The following is a 13110-nucleotide window of genomic DNA, read 5'->3' on the forward strand; positions in this document are numbered from 1 at the left end:
GTCCTCAGCAATGTTCTGCCTTTATTTTTTTACATGCACAAATCTAAATACACTACATAATGGGGAGGGGATAGGGGTTGTCCGGAGCGGGGTAAGCCATGAAAGTCCAGTGTCTGGCCACTCCTGATTGGTCCACATCTCCTTATCTCAGTCTCTGGGCAGATATTGCAGCCGTCAGCTTATAATCTTGTTTCGTTTCTCTGAAATAAGTCTTGGCAACACTGGAACTGTCTTAGTTTAAGTTTCGATTTGAGTAATATATAGCAAGGAAAGCTTATTGTTATATGACACAAAATGGTGGTTAGTACATTAGCAAAAAAGCGTATAAAAGTTACAAAAGTATAAAAGTTACAAATATATATATTCTCTTTTACCCCGACAACATGATTGCTTGTGCATTGATGCTTTCAGGTATACCCCTTATCCAGATATTATTGTGATTTTCTTGATCATCAACCATATTAAACAGGTGGTTTATTTACTGCCTGTGAAGATCCAGTGTTAGTTTCTGAGCATTATGATGGCCTCTAACTTGGACGACATTATCCTCTAATCTCTGTACCTTGTCCGTAAGCTGTGACAGGATAGAAGTGAGGGGACGTATTTCAGTATTGTATGTGGTCTCCAGCCTCTAAATATATTGCTCCCATATCTTCTTTAGTAGGGATAGACGCAATCTGATATACAAATAAGTTATGTTGTTCCCCATATCAGAATAACCTGTGGCTGGGGGGTAAATGTCCCTGTGAAGCAAGCACTGCTCAGTATGTGGGCTTTGGTGAGCGTACAGGGAGATTTGTGGAGCTGTTTTCTTGTGAGGCATACATTAAGAGAGAAGTTGGTGCAGGACTTACAGTCTGGAGCTGTCTGGCATCATGAGGGTTAAGACAGCTTCTTTTTCCATGCTGAGGTGAGGCAGTAATAGCTCTGAAGCAAGAAGATAAGACCTTCCATAAGAAATGCTGCATACCAGACATGTTGACAGAGGTGGAGGACCTCAGATTAACCTCTGATCTTGTCTTTCTTTCCCATATCGGACAGCATGTTTGAGGCTGTAAATTGCTTATAATTCCCCCAGGAACACGGTCTGAAGAGAGTGCTTTCAGTGTGTGCGTTCTCTTGGTGCTATGTCCAGGCCATGTCCTTCCTGTTGATGTACAATACGTCTGAAGGTGGCATTGATTGGGAGCAGGATTGTGAGATGTAACAATCTTGTGTGATCCTTACGGAAACGCGATGGAAACGGCGCCAGAACAGGAAGTGCGTATGTGTGTTTTTATTTTAACAAGGCCAAACATAAGGAATGAGAAGGAGTTGTCCTAGTAGTGGACAACCCCTTTATGAAAATACAATTTTTGGTTAAAAATGAAAAAGGCTTCTCTCCTGTGAGACTTCACTGAAGCTTGTAAAGAGTTGATTTCCATGTAAAACATTTCCCACATTAAGAACATGAAAATGGCTCCTCGTCTGTGTGAGTTCTCTGGTGACTAAGAAGTGATGATTTTTTCACAAAACATTTCCCACATTCTGAACAGGAAAAAGGTTTCTCCCCTGTGTGAGTTCTCTTGTGCTTAACCAAATCTGATTTATCTTTAAAACATTTCCCACATTCTGAACAGGAAAAAGGTTTCTCCCCTGTGTGAGTTCTCTGGTGCTTAACAAAATCTGATTTATATTTAAAACATTTCCCACATTCTGAACAGGAAAAAGGTTTCTCCCCTGTGTGAGTTCTCTGGTGCTTAACCAAATCTGATTTCTGGATAAAACATTTTTCACATTCTGAACAGGAAAAAGGCTTCTCCCCTGTGTGAGTTCTGTTGTGCTTAACCAAAACTGAGTTATCTTTAAAACATTTCCCACATTCTGAACAGCAAAAAGGCTTCTCCCCTGTGTGAGTTCTCTGGTGCTTAACCAAATCTGATTTCTGGTTAAAACATTTCCCACATTCTGAACAGGAAAAAGGCTTTTCCCCTGTGTGAGTTCTCTGGTGATTAACCAAATCTGATTTCTGGTTAAAACATTTCCCATATTCTGAACAGGAAAAAGGCTTCTGCCCTGTGTGAATTCTCTCGTGCTTAACCAAATCTGATTTCCAGCTAAAACATTTTCCAAATTCTGAACAGGAAAAAGGCTTCTCATGTGTGTGAGTTCTCTGGTGATTAACCAAATCTGATTTCTGGTTAAAGCATTTCCCACATTCTGAACAGGAAAAAGGCTTCTCCCCAGTGTGAGTTCTCTTGTGCTTAACCAAACCTGATTTCCGGCTACAACATTTTCCACATTCTGAACAGGAAAAAGGCTTCTCCCCTGTGTGAGTTCTCTGGTGCATAACCAAAGCTGATTTAAGGTTAAAACATTTCCCACATTCTGGACATGAAAAAGGCTTCTCCCCTGTGTGGGTTCTCTTGTGGCTATCAAGAATCATTTTACGATTAAAACATTTCCCACATTCTGAACATTAAAAAGGCTTCTCCCCTGTGTAAGTTCTTTGGTGATTAACAAGATCCAATTTCTGGTTAAAACATTTCCCACATTCTGAACAGGAAAAAGGCTTCTCCCCTGTGTGAGTTCTCTTGTGCTTAACCAAATCTGATTTCCGGCTAAAACATTTTCCACATTTTGAACAGGAAAAAGGCTTCTCCGCTGTGTGAGTTATCTGATGTCTGATTAAACTTGATTTCTCTGTAAAACACTTTCCACTTTCTGAACAAGAAAATGGCTTCTCCTCTGTGTGACTTCTCTGGTGATTAACAAGATTTGATTTCTGGTTAAAAAATTTCCCACAGTTGAAACCAAAAAATCTATTCTCTGCTGTGTGAATGCTTTGATATTTAAGAAAAGACTTTTCGAGGGAAAAACTATTTCCATATTCTGAACATGAAAATGGCTTCTTTGCTTTAGGAGCAATTTGTTTTTTAATGCTTATTTTGTGACTTTGATTTTCCTTAGTAGTCGGTAATGAATCAGAAGACAGGACCTGGTTCAAATGAGCAGATGACCGATCTTTGCTGTGAAGAGATGATGGTATATCTGGAGTAATGGTATTCACTTCAATTGTATCCTGTGGGATCTCAAGATCATCAAAATTAAAAATTGAAGATGTCAGCTGTCCCTCTGATCTCCTGGTACAGTCATCTGCCAAGAATAAAACCAATTATTATTTATGAATAACATATCCTTAAAATTTATATTGTTGAATATTTCTACTTAAACTCTATGTAAAAATGTACATTATGTAAAAGTATCATTATTTACCAAGAAAACATCACAGAAAAAATCAGCCTTACCAACACCAAATCAGATAACAAATGCATTAGCATTTTAGTGTTGGTTGGGTGTACTGGGGTGTCTATACATGTGGGGTGCACTTATATAGTGCTGGGCAGTCTTGCTACCCAGTATGGACATCATCAGTATCCTAAGCCAGACACTGTGCATCAAACCTGCCTGTGTGACTGGCGTCCTATGCAAGCTTCATCTGTGTGCATCTTTAATACTAGGCAACCATCCTCTCCATGAATTGGTACGATTATTGGTGTTAGTAAGGCTGTATTTTTTTCTGTGATTTTTTTTTAATTTTGCCTTATGTTAGCCTTCATTATTCACCAAGACAATAACAGTTCACAGTCTAATAGAAAACCTCATGGTATGAACCAGTGGATCGTAGTGTTCAACTGTTTGTTAATTCTGCCTCCCTAATATGGAATAAAAAGCCACCAAACAATGTTATGTAGGGGAAAATAATATCAATAAAAACTTCTACTCATCTCACAAAAAACAAGTCCCCACTCAGGTCCATCATCTGTCAATGGAAAAACAGAGGTTTCCACATTATTAGTGGCTCAAAGGCTTTTGAAAAGCAACATGGCTTCCATAACCCAATCCAGCAATATCCGCTCCCCCAAAGTCAGATCTCCCCCTCGCTTCTGAGCCTTGCAGTGCGCCCAAAACACATTCAGCATCCATGTATTTAGCATTACTATAGTGAGAAGAACCCACTTAATTGATGGTGTGTGTCTCCTGGAGCACAATCTGGGCATAATGTGTTGGGTAATGAAACTATATATTTGCAATTTTCACTCTCCAACATCCACTGCGTGCTAATATCCAGAAAGTGCGTCAAAATAGTCACTACTCCTATAGATTATTTCACTGAGGGTTATAATTTCCAAAATGGAGTCACTTTATGGGGATTTCTACTGCTCTGGTTTTCTGTTATTACGTCATATTAAGGTTTCTGTAAATGGTGGGTCCCATCTCCTCTGGGATCTGCTCCTGCAACGTCTGCTTCTCTCACCAGGAGCCGCCTTATTCATCCTGCAGGTGGCACAGGTTATGGAAGAGACATAGGAACCAGAAGCTCTGGGTGGCACAGGTTCTGACCAGCCACTAAGATTAGGGTTGCTGGGACCAGTAGTACTATCCAGTCTGGCAGTATGGGTGTGTGTGCTGTCCAGCTGGAGTAATCTGCTCCCTGCTTCAGCCAACTGGAGAGCACCGCACCCTACTAAAGCTGGAAGCATATTGCTGGAAGCTGCCAGATACAGCCTTGTTCTCCTCTGGTTCAGTCCTCTGTGCTCAGCTCCCGGCTTGTGTATTTGTTTCCTGTTGTGACCTCGGCCCGTTTACTGATTACTTTTGTGTGATTTTGTATTTTCTCTGACCCCCTGGTTCTGACCCGGCTATCTCACTATTCTTCTTGCCATCTCACACCACAGAACATTAGATAACACTGTGGCCCAAGCTTAGGGGGTCTCTGTCTAAGTCCAAATCCATGTAGAGGGGTTAAAGGATGATGAGCAAGGCAAACCCTGGGATCTGGAAAATGGAGTAGATGACGGCCAAGCCTGTTTGTGGTAGCCATCTGTTGAGCTGCCAGGTGACAACGAATAGTGTCCACAATATATTGTGTCTGCCAACTATCCCAGCAAGATCTGCATTCAAATAGCTAAATGGCGCTTCTTCCCTTTTTAACCTGTCATGTGCCAGACAGTAGTGTACGATCGTATATAGGGGATTGTCAGATTCAAGAGAAGATGGAATATAATTTGTAAGGTTCATTTGTTTCCTATTATCCTTTGTGAAGAATTCCAAAGTTATCACCATATAAAGTGACACACGTCAGATTTGAAAAATGGGCCCAGATAGGAACACAAAACTGGCTGCAGGAAGGGGTTAAATCAGAGTATTTTGGGCACTAACTACTATAGTCAAAACTGTGAGTATAGACCATAACACATCTACTGAAATTATCAAACTCAACAGTCTTCATCAGTAAGTAGTGAGTAACTAGTGGTGAAACCTCTCTGTGGTAATTGGAGTATGGGGCTCGGTGGCTCTTGGCAATCTAAACTATCGTAAGGGACAATATTTTCTGTCAGATGAGTTTCAAGAAAAAATATTAGACATTGAAAGAGAACTTTTTATAATAGTGCAGAGATGAGGCGTCTTATATTTAGCTTAGAGATATATCATGGCACAGGTGTAATGTTTTTTTTTGTTTAGTTTATCACAATCCTGTTTGAAGTTAGTCGGTTTTAAAATAAATTGAAAAGTCAGGATAAAGGGAAACTCTGTTGTTATTGTACAGAAATTCACACTTGGCCTCACTGCACATTTAATGTTGTAGATCATAAATGTGAAGTTTGGCCAGAAAGACTGGACCTGGTCTTGTAGGGACCATATGAGCACATTCAGCAGCACAGAAGGGAGAGAACGTAGATTCATCCAATAAGATATCAGGGTTCTAGGAAGCCAATAGATCATTACCCTCCGCTTTCTCTTACAGGCTCATCATAATATTTTTTTCAAGTGATTTTCTGGTTTTGTGGTTTACAGATCTGGGCAGGTAACGTCTCCTAATCACAGTGAGTAGGTGGATCCTCCAGGTTGTAAGTTCTATGGAAAAGGGTTTCAATGCCCATAATTATTTGAACAGTTTTGGGTGGAAGAGAATGTTGTGGTCTAGAGGCAAAATGGTGATCACACGATTGTGATACGGCCGGACTACACCACTGATAAAGCAGCCACAGCTGATGACTGAGAAGAATCTGTGACTTCTCTGCATTTAGTGGTTACTACTCACCTGGGTAGTCATATGTAGGAATCTCCTCTTTACACCGCTCATCACCCCTCACATATGTCTCTGTAGTATTAATATGGGTCAGATCTTCACCCTGAAACAAATATTGTAAAAGTCACAAACAGATGAGAAGTCACATCTATGATCAACTCTAATCCGGCCATTTCCACCGTTCTCATTACACAAGTATAAAACATATAATACTGGAGGATAAAACAAAACTGAGCACAAGACCTTCACAGCCATCTACACATCATAGGGGAGATCACATGACACCTTCTCTCCATCTACCTGATGATCCTGAGGACCACTGGGATCTTCTTGCTTACAGTCCTGTGGAAGAAGAGGACGAGGACATCTCTCTGGTGTTGTCCTCTTACTGGATAGATCTGGAGGAAACACATACAGGGACTGAATTCATTCTTTACATACAGATAATTATAGGCCGTGTGTATTTAGTCCTGTCTATTACCTGGTGATGTGAGGGGCTGAGGATCCTCCATCATGACGTCTTTGTACTAATCTTTGTGTCCTTCTAAATACTCCCACTCCTCCATGGAGAAATAGACAGCGACATCCTGACACCTTATAGGAACCTGACACATACAATGATATCGTCATCCCCCCGATCCCTTCATAGCGTTACTGTATAATGTCCAAGGATTCCCAGCATTGTCACCTCTCCAGTCAGCAGCTCAATCATCTTGTAGGTGAGTTCTAGGATCTTCTGGTCATTGATGTCCTCATGTATGAAGGGGTGAGATGGAGGTCCTGTGATTGAACTCAGGGGTCTTTCCCATCCCTCAGACACAGGGTCCTGACAGCGCCCACTAGAGGTCTTCTTCACTACTGTGTAATCCTGGTTATGGAGAGACACATTAATAAATCTCACTCCAGACATTTCCAGAGTCCTCACCTCTCTAGTTCTGTCCATCTGTTATTCCCATAGATAAGAATGATGTAATGTGACGTCATCAGAATCTCTCACCTCTCCAGTAAGACGGAAGAGGATCTCTAGGGTGAGGTGTAATATCCTCTCTGCCATCTTGTCTCTATCCATATCCGTCTTTGATGGGTCCATAAGGAAAATTCTCTTAAATAGAACATCTTCACTGAGAGGATCTAATATTGTGTAATAATACAATTACTGGAGATAATAAGGGGAAACATATGAGGAGATTTATTATTTTACAGTATTTAGTTTTCTTCTTTACATATACTAATAAAACCTATATATTTTATGCCACATACAGCAAGCAGTTTCTTCCTTGGAGTCTGTAGCTGAACACGTTTCTCAAAGACTCATCTTCCATAAAGCTAATTCTCGTCTTATTTACCGACACTGCAATCGGCATTAGCAATACTGCAGGAGATATTCATTACACGTAACATGAGAAATAACTACTTCATGATGAGGACGACATCTTCATCTTCTACTACGGCTCTACAAACATATTTAGCCAGATTTCTTCACTGACTACATCTCCACCAGTCGTCTATATGAATGTTTCCCGTCTTCCCCGGACTGTAATCTATCATGTTAGATCTCATGTCTGATTCACACACAGAAGTTTGAGGCTTTGATACATGGTAAGGTTTTTAATATTAAACAGAGTAGGACTATCCCGAATGGGTTCATCTTGCCATGGTGGGATAGCTTTCATGCTATTTTTGATCAAAAACAGTGTTGCTAAGAACCCTATTTTATTTAAATGCACTTTTGGTTTTTATTTATTTACAGCAGGGTTTATGATCATTTTTCTTCTTATAGGTTTTTTTCTGATTTATGGCCATAGTAAACATGCGTCTATGTGCTGCATGGATACCAACTTAAACCAAGCTCAAATTCTGTGTTTTTTCACGGGCACCATAGTGGCCCTGTGGGCTGCTGCTATGGATGATACACCCCTAACTATCCAACTATCATATGGTAAAAATCTCATAGGTCCTGGATTTATTAGTATCTGCATGAAGAATGGGGCTAAGTGAGTATTTATTAAAGGGAATCCACTCCCCACGGCCAGCAAGCATCAGAATCTTCACTGAATAAAAAGCCATTTCTCAGCAAACAGACCTCTAATATGAGGCATTCAGGTATGTATAGATTCACATTTATATCCCCTGTATACCAATATTAGAGGTCAGATAAGTCCCAGGGGGTGACAGATTCCCTTTCATCAGCCATGGGGTAATCATAAAACCAGATATGTATCAAGGTACTGTAAGGTGGATAATGGTTGCGTAGTCAATGGGAGGCATGTGTCACAGAGATGGCTGGTGTCTGTGATGTAACCAGGAGTGTTTCTCTAGGGCACATAAGCACTAAGAGGATCGGTTGGTGCACCTGGGAGCCGGGTTACGGGTAGCTAGGAGAGAATGGGCGAGTCCAGCTGCCTACATACCTCACCTCTGGGTGTGGTTAACAGCCTATAAAATGGAGGCTGTTGTTTGGTACATGGTCTGTGTGTTTGGAGGGAGAAGGCCTCCTGTGTATGTTTGTCTTCAGACCAAGCCAGGACACTGGACGCTACCCCAGCTTGTGTGCCACACAGGCCTGGCTGAGCAGAGACCTGCTAAGGACATTTACTTTGTTTGCCTGATCTAAAGGCTATTTTCTTTTCTGTTTGGCTTCTGGGTTTATGAAGCAATAAACCCACATGAACTTTTAAAGGAACATGCCTCCTGTTTTCCTCCTGTCACACCAAAGTGAGTAAAACCTCCACAATTGGTGTTAGACTTGCGGGCAGCGTTCCCAGCAGAGACGTGTGACTGCTACAGGATGGGCTGCATGCCCTGGGTGAAGTCTGTCGCAAGCCAGCAAGCATCGCCAGACGAAATGGAGGACCTGCTGAAACACCTGGTCCAGTCGCAGCAGCATCAACAGGAGACCAACAGGCTGTAGTTACAGCAGATCCAGCAGCACTAGCAGAAACAACGTCAGCAGATGCAGCTTCTGGCAACCGCCATCCAGGACAGGATGAGCGCTCCAACCCCAGGTCCGACTGAGGACTCCCATGTCCGGAAGGCGGTATGACGGGCTTTGCAGAAAATGACCCAGGGGGATGACGTTGAGACCTTCCTGATTGTGTTTCAAATGGTGGCCGAGAGGGAGAAATTTCCACAAGAGCTGTGGGCAGAGGTACTGTCGCCATACTTGACTTGGAGAGCCCCAGAAGTACGCCTGGTAGGCGTACTATGATTTAGCTTTGCAGGATGCCAAAGAGTATGGCAAGCTAAAAAGTGAGATTCTCGCACGCTTGGGGTTGACAATGACTATCAGGGCACAGTGGGTTAAAATCACCAGAACAAACCACCTCCGTCCCAAATGTTTGACCCGCTGCACCTGGTCCAGAAGTGGCGGCAGCCAGAGTCCTCAATGCCTGCGCAGATGGTAGAGTGGGTGGTGATGGACCGGTTTGTGCACTCCCTGCCGAGGCCCATACAGCCTTGGGTTGCCCAGGGTGATCCCCGGTATGCGGATGAACTGGTTGGACTGATCGAGAGATACCAGGGGGTTGAAGGTTCCTTGGGAAGGCAGCCCACTACATGCTGGAGTTCCCAACAGGGGGTGCAGGCCCAAAAGGTGGTGGGACTTCCAAGGTCCAAATGGACGAGGGAGGTGGTGCCCAAGGTCCATACAGGTGATGTTGTTTGCTGGCGGTGCCACGGCCCAGGCCATATAGCCGCCCTTTGTCCCCTGACCCTTGAGCCGATGGACTGCAGCATAAGACAACGTTGTTCATATTATGCTTATCCGGCCAACAGTGTGAACTGTCCACCCAGCGAGGGGCCACAAGCATGTCACATGAAGGTGAACAGATGGGAAGTAACGGCACTGCTAGACTCTGGGAGCCTGGTGACCCTTATGAGGGCCACCCTTCCTCTCCAAATTATCCCGGGGAAAAAAGTCGGCGTTCAGTGCATTCATGGTGATGCTAAAGAATACCCTACGGGCCAGAGTGGACATTGAAATGGCCCACGGTACAGAGTCCCACGAAGTCGGCGTCGTTCAGGACTTGTTGCACCCTATTATTATAGGCTGGGACTTTTGCTTGTTTTGGGATCTGTGTGGGAAGGGTTCTGGGTTCGCTGGCTCAGATAAGAAAAAAATTAACCCTAATGAGGTATCACCACACCCAGAGTCAGACAGGTTTCCTTTTTGTGTCCTTGTGGGGGATGAGGAGGTAGTGCCCCCTGAGTCTGCAATTCCAGAGTTAGGGGTGACCAGAGAGCATTTTGGGTCTGCCCAACATAGGGACTAACTCTGAAGGAAGCCTTTAATAATGTCACTGTCATAAATGGGGTTGCACAGGAGTCAGGGACTGACACAAGGTTTCCCCATTTTATGATGAGTAAAGAGTTGTTGTACCGGGTCAAGAAAGTGAGGGAGGAGCGTGTGGAGCAGTTAATAGTGCCGGGCCCCTTTACACGGAAGGTGTTGGACATGGCCCATTCACATGTCTTGGGGGGACATCTGGGAGTGGTTAAAACGCAGGAACGGATCGTGCAAAGGTTCCATTGGTGAACATTGGACATAATTTCAAAAAACATCACAGTAAAAGATAATACCTTACCAACACCAGGTCAGATTGCCAATGCACTGCAGGATGCAGCAAGCCTACATGATAAAGGCAGGGCCAGCACATGTGCAAAATACTGAAGCAGACAGCCACTCACTAACCTACCAAATTCATGGAGGGGGTGACTGTGTAGTATTATACATGCACACCGATGGAGTCTGCATAGGGCGGGCGCCAGTCACACAGATATGTGTGATGCATAGTGCAAAAAAATGTGCAAAAAAGATGAAAAATAGTGTATAAGATAAATACACCACATGATAAATACCCCACCAGGCCTCTTTAGTGTTGGCTGGGTGAATTGGGGCATATGTCTTGTGTGCTTGCATGTATATAGTGCTTGGCAGCCCGTCTGATCTAAGGCTATGTGCCCACGATGCTCACGATTTTTTCCTGAGCGTTTCTGCATCTCCCTGGCAGAAAAAAATGCATGCGAATTGTACATGCGTTTTCCTGCCAGGGACATGCGGAAGTGAAGCGTTCTTCACTTGCGTTTCCGCATGCGGGTTGACAAGCGCTTCCCAAGCGATTTTAGCATCGCTTGGAAAGTGCTTGTCAACTTGGTCACACTATATAAATCCATGCAACCAGCATGGATTTATATAGTGTGACCTGAGAGAATGTAAAAAAATAAATCTATACTTACCCTCCAATGGCCTGCGCTGTCTTGCTTCGCTCGGTCCCGGCTGCCGGCAGTGGTAGACTGAAGGACCTGCCGACGTCAGCGTCGTGTGACCCATCACATGACTCTGACGTCAGAGCAGGTCCTTCATTCCATTGCTAAGTGCCGGGAAGTAAGGAGGAGTGCACCGCGGGCCGCCAGAAGGTAAGTATATATTTATTTTTTATTTTATTCTTTTTTACAGCTTTTTTAATGGTACCTGGGTGTGGAGGAGAGTCTCCTGTCCTCCACACCTGGGTACCATCCGCACATTAGAACGTGCCAATTATGCAAGTATAGATGCAGTCTTGCGGAATTGGCACGTTCTAATGCAAGTCAATGGCGGTGAAAACGCAGCGCTTCCGCAAAATAATTGGTAGTGCTGCGTTTTTTTATGCAATGATAATCCGCACCAGAAATTAAATTTGCGGATTATCATTGGGGAACATTGCTGCCCTTCTACCATGCGTTTTTAATGCGTTTCCGTTTTCCGCCGAATTCACGCCCCATAGGAGCGTCATAGAGCAGGTTGCTCTGATGCAGGAGAGGATTGTGAAGGTCATGCCCATCGTAAAAGAACATCTCCTTCAGGCACAAGAAGCTCATGCCAGAGTCTACAACCAGTCAGCCAGTGTGAGGCAATTCAATCCGGGAGACCGGAGTCCTCATGCTAATTACTACGGTGGAAAGTAAGTTCTTGGCCAAGTGGCAAGGGCCGTATAAGATGGTGGAAAAAGTGGGTGAAGTGAACTACAAGGTTCATCAACCGGGACGACGTAAGCCGTACCAGATATACCACATCAACCTCATCAAGCCGTGGCAAGACAGAGAGGCTGTGGAAGCTCCATGCTTGCTGGGCAAGCTAGAAGGTGACGTTGGAGGAGTCACAATAGCGGAAACGCTAACGAAGGCCAAGAAACAGCAGTGTCGGGAGTTGATGCAGAAGAACAGGTATCTGTTCTCGGAATTGTCGGGCTGCACAAGGGTCATAGAACATAAGGTTCTGACGGAGCCACATGTGCGGGTGAACTTGAAGCCCTATCAGATACCTGAGGCCCGACAAGAGTTGATATCCAAAGAGGTAGCTTGTATGCTGAAGCTCAGTGTCATTGAAGAATCCAAGAGCAGTTGGTCGAGCTCGATTGTCTTGGTCCCAAATCCCAATGGTGAGTGGAGATTCGACTATTGGAAGTTGAATGAGGCTTCCAAATTTGATGCATATCCCATGCCACGCGTCGTCGAGCTGATCAAGAGGCTTGGGCTAGCAAGGCACATAACCACCTTGGATCTGTCGAAGGGATATTGGCAGATCCCCATGGCACAGGTAGCCAAAGAGAAGACTGCGTTTTCTACGCTGGACGGATGCTTCCAGTATGCCTGGATGCCGTTTGGACTGCAGGGGGCCCCTGCAAAATTCCAGAGAGCTATGGATTGCATCCTTGCATCCCATAAGAAATATGCTGCAACATACCTGAACAACATTATTATCTTCAGTCCAGACTGGGAGAGTCATCTGGAAAATATTCAGGCTGTGTTTGATGCTCTGAGGAAGGTGGGGTTTTCAATAAACTCGAAGAAATGTGGCATGGGGAAATAAGAAGCCAAGTACTTCGGATATGTAGTGGACAGAGTCGAGATAAAACCCCAAAATATTAAAGTAGAAGCAATCCAAAATTGGCTGAGACCGGTGTCGAAAAAGCAAGTCAGAGCCTTCCTGGGAATCGTGGGATACTACAGGAAAATTCATCCAAACATCGCACCCCTGACTGACCTCCTTAAAGGGACAA

At 43.9% G+C, this 13110-nt stretch overlaps 1 pseudogene; it reads right to left on the minus strand.

Moving 5' to 3' along the window:
• Positions 1 to 1393: 1393 nt before the first annotated feature.
• On the minus strand, positions 1394 to 12836 carry LOC141205537 (uncharacterized; annotated as a pseudogene).
• Positions 12837 to 13110: the final 274 nt, after the last annotated feature.

Source organism: Phyllobates terribilis, unplaced genomic scaffold (genome assembly GCF_046119375.1).
Source record: "Phyllobates terribilis strain yellow unplaced genomic scaffold, ASM4611937v1 Scaffold_140__1_contigs__length_4765195, whole genome shotgun sequence".
Lineage (NCBI taxonomy): Eukaryota > Metazoa > Chordata > Amphibia > Anura > Dendrobatidae > Phyllobates > Phyllobates terribilis.